This window comes from Tursiops truncatus, chromosome 13 (genome assembly GCF_011762595.2).
Source record: "Tursiops truncatus isolate mTurTru1 chromosome 13, mTurTru1.mat.Y, whole genome shotgun sequence".
NCBI lineage: Eukaryota > Metazoa > Chordata > Mammalia > Artiodactyla > Delphinidae > Tursiops > Tursiops truncatus.
Window position 1 is genome coordinate 66,492,283 of NC_047046.1, and position 4,576 is coordinate 66,496,858.

The following is a 4,576-nucleotide window of genomic DNA, read 5'->3' on the forward strand; positions in this document are numbered from 1 at the left end:
ACATGCATTCCAAGTACCGCATGGTATCAGCCTCCCTCACCAAACATCCTACTGTGGACATCACCTGGGTTTTCAGCATTTGCATCAGTCAGACTCCGGAAAGGAAGATAGAAATACTCTCAACATTTCCAGTAGAGGGAAATTAACATAGGAGCTTTTTAACATAGCTACAGAAGGACGAAGTGGGCAAAAAGGCACATGTGAGATAACCCAGACATTCGTAATTACAGGAAGCAGCTACCATTCCTAGAGGTGGAGAATGAATGAGAGGATGTTTCCCAGAGACCAGAATCACAGAGGAGGGCTACCCAGGGGGCCATGGTGAAGGTCCCATGGCTGTGCTGGAACCTCTGAAGGGGTGCCGTCTTACTGATGCTGGGACCACCAAGGCTGTGTCAGCACTCTTACTGTGCTTGCAGCCAACTAAACCCCTTATTTACATAAAGCAGGTGAGGCCAAACCTGTAGTTGAAAATGAGTGTTTGACTGAAGTTCAGGTCTTTAGTGGGTCTATTTTTTTCTTTCTTTTCCTGCACACTGCCCCTTTCTTCTGATAACTGTGCCCTTCCTTTTCCCTTGGGGAAATTGCTCTCCTCCATCCACATGACCCCAATAGTCCTGGTCACAGGACAGGGGGCAATGAGACAAGATTTGAAACTTGGGCAGAGACACAGAGGGACAGATGACCAGTGGAACTGAAGCTGTTGATGGTACTTCCTGCAGGAGCTGTGTCTGGGTTCTCTACTGAGCTCCCTGGAGCTACTCTGACCGTGGGCCTCTCCAAGACCTGGTTGTTTGACTTTTCTGCTATGAAAGCCCTACCCAGTAGCCTTCCTATAAAGTCCTTTCTGGCTTTGTCAGCCAGGGTCTATTTCTATTACTTACAAAGAACCTGGAATGATATGCCATCTTTACCTGTATTCCCAAAGGCAAGAAGATGACATCTGACTTGGTGGAGATCTAGCAAATATTGACTCTAAAACCAGCCTCCATCTTTCTGTCCTCAAATATATTAGAAGCACAATGAGTTATTGCCAACCTGGACGGAAATGTCTTACGGGGTATTGAAGAGATAGATCCTTAGTGCTGTAGAGTTCCAAAATCTGTGATGCAGATAAATGTATGGAAATCTGATCTGGAAAAGGACTTTGATGTGACTACTTTGATTTGGTCATATCGAAATGGGTGCATCAAAATATAAACACATCTTTTGTCATGCCCTAGCAGCGTGAATAATGAATGTCGCAAAGCCTCATCTCACCCCTGAATCTGACCTTATTGCCCCTCTAAAATTCACTCAGAAGTGGGATGAAGATCAGGAAGTGAGTGTGTATGTAATTATGTTAATTGGCACTTGAGGAAAATTCTTTAAATTGTTTCACAGGGCTGTCAAAATATCTTCAAAACAGTTGCATCAAAATATGTAGCTGATTTCTGTCTATATGAGTCATTAAAAATGTGCCAAATATATGGTTTATGCAAGAAAAGCATACCCCAGCCCCCCTTACCACACAGTATGTTTCTTCAGACAGAATTGAGTTCATCAACAGCGTATACATTGAGTCAGTCAGCTAGTTAGGAAACTTCCTTACTTAACCGGCATTCAGTCCAAGTTTATATTGTCCATAGGGATAGTTGGACAATGGCGTCTTGAAATCTTGACCCAGTAAAGTGTTGACTTAACCTTAGGGTTATATTGTCCTTAGGGATAGTTGGACAATGGCGTCTTGAAATCTTGACCCAGTAAAGTGTTGACTTAACCTTCATAGCCTCTCAACACAGAAACAAGATTCCTTTGGTAAAGCTTGCCTTATAAGAATGATATTGGCACACGCAATTATGTTTAATTATGATCTTTTAAGTATTAAAAGATATTTACTCTTTTAAAAATTGGCCTGGTCTTGATTTCCATTAGGAAAGCCGTAAAAGGAGGACCACTGACTGGCTGCCCTTCTCAGCACCCAAAGCCCTGCCACGCTTGTCCTCCAAGGCGGCCATAGGGCTCTGGCCACGTGGTCACCTGCCCCTCAGATCCATTCATCTTCTGCTATGGGGGCCCCCCGACAATATGATGGAACATTCTATGAATTTCATAGTTATTGCCTTAAACCCTCAAAGATAAATGAGTTTCTGGAAAATATTAGTAAAACCATTCATCTTTAGACAGCTCACTCTGATCTGGTTGGATTCTGGAGTGCAGAATTTGGAGGCATGATGGATAAAGTGTTTCATGTTTGGAAGTATGATAGTTTTGCTCCTTGAGCTGAAGTTCAGAAAGGCTCGGCCAAGAATAAAGAATGCCCAGAACAATTTCTTATTCCAAATTTGGCTCTCATTGACAAGCAAGAGTTTGAGATTATTTATGGGGTACCATAGTGCAAACTAGAAAAAAAAAATCCCAAAGGAGTCTATGAGCCAGTTATTTTCCAGATGAAGCCTGCTGGGCCAGCTCTGTGGGGTGATGAGTTTAAAACGGTGGTGGATGCCCATGTTGATTTAGGCTACACAGAATTGGTTGGCGTTCTCCACCCAGAATACAGAGCACCCAGCAGAGTTCATGTTCTTTGGTGAAATGAGAGTGCAGATATTCATGCAGCTGGGGGACATCAGTCTCATGAGGATCTCACACTTGTGGTCACTGGGAAAATGTCAACTACCAAGTGTCACAGCAAAGTTTGCTTCTGATTCCTATGTCATTTTTACCGTTGAAATCTCTTTCTGCTGAAATACGAAGCATTTCATTAACTGCTCTAAGATGTGTCTGCTAATGGGCTTAGATTCTCCCAAGAGAGTCTCACTTTTATTTGAAGGAGGTGGTAGGTTAATTAGCTATGTCCCTTGAACTTCTGAAAACCACCTCTGTCCTTTGTCACTACCACTTCAGGAGATACTTCTGTTCATTTCCCCCACGGCATTTCAATATCTGTTATACATTAGAAATAGTTGCCACTACTTCATGATCTTGGTTTTGCATGTGTTTCGAAATAACTCTCCTATATTTTGACAACCTTTTGCTTTATAACATTTTTTATATTCAAATGATACATTCCCATACCTGTGACAATATTTTATTTTATTTATTTATTTTTTGTATCTTTTTTTTTAACATCTTTATTGGGGTATAATTGCTTTACAGTGGTGTGTTAGTTTCTGCTCTATAACAAAGTGAATCAGTTATACATATACATATGTTCCCATATCTCTTCCTTCTTGCGTCTCCCTCCCTCCCACCCTCCCTATCCCACCCCTCCAGGCTGTCACAAAGCACTGAGCCAATATCCCTGTGCCATGCGGCTGCTTCCCACTAGCTATCTACCTTACGTTTGTTAGTGTGTATATGTCCATGACTCTCTCTCGTCCTGTGTGACAATATGTTAACATTATCTGTACACTATGTCTATCTTTTCATTATGTCTTTTATTTTCTGAGATTTTTTAACAATTTTTTTTGTCCAGTAAAGTTTATTTTGTGATATCAAATGTGATTCATAAAAATATTACGTCAAATATATTTCTTTACTTTGGAAAAGCACAGTATCATATGTGTCATATTATTAATTATGGTTTCAACATTAATTGTTAGACACTCTAACTTGGAAAACAATGTGATTAGGTCTCGGTGTTAAAAAACTTCAAAAGACTTGGTTTATATGCTGAATGTCTTTATTTAGAATTAATTTTGCTAAATTTTACTTCATTTTTGATCACTACTTAACAGATACTTGGGCCATCTATTTGTCTTAAAGAGATCTTTATGCTTGTGGAAATGCTTGCCCTAATAAAAGTCTATATATCCGTAAAAAATATTTCCAGGTCTTGATACTTTTCATCTTACTGTAATCCATCTGTTGCTTGTTTTTAAAAATTGGAGCATGTATCTGTTCTCTAAATTCTCCCAAACTCTCCAGCACTCACTGCAGCGGGGCCTGTGAACTCGAACTCATTTGAGGGGCTTGGTGTTTTCTTATTGTCTCCTTGCCTACCTTAGGTTTCAGTTTCCTACAAACCATATTTGTTCAAGCCTTCCCAGTTTGAAGATCACTTTCCTCGACAGAGAAAGCAAGAAAGAAGCCGAATTGTCCTGTTTTTCTCTGTTAGCTTTCAATGTGACACCATCTGCCCCTGAGCATGGGGCCCTTCCATTCCTCATTCTTCTTCCTGCTCTGAACTCAGCTCAAAGCCCCCTTTCAGTGCCCTGACACTGTCTTTTTAAGACTCAGGGCAATTTCAACTCTGTTTATCCTGGTTATCACTAAGACTGGCTAGTATTCCTTGGTTATAAGTGCTTCTTTTCATATTTCAGGCATTTCTTCTAAAATCTGAGACCAAGAGCTCTCTGCATAGTTTTTGTTTGTTTGCTTTTTTAAAAGACACTTTTCCTTTTTCTTCTTGATCAATGTCATTTTTTGTTATGGACTGAATATTTATGTCCCCTAAAACTCATATACTGAAATCTAATTCTTAATGTGATGGTATTAGGAGATGGAGCCCTTAAGGGGTGACTAAGTCCCGAGGGTGAAGCCCTCATGAATGGGATTTGTGCCCTTATAGGAAGAGGTCAGGGAGCTAGATGACCTT

General features: G+C 40.5%; 1 pseudogene; it reads left to right on the forward strand.

Annotated features, from left to right (window-relative positions):
- The first annotated feature begins 1,307 nt into the window (after nt 1–1,307).
- LOC101317715 (protein NipSnap homolog 3A pseudogene) lies at nt 1,308–2,767 on the forward strand (annotated as a pseudogene).
- The last annotated feature ends 1,809 nt before the right edge of the window (nt 2,768–4,576 follow it).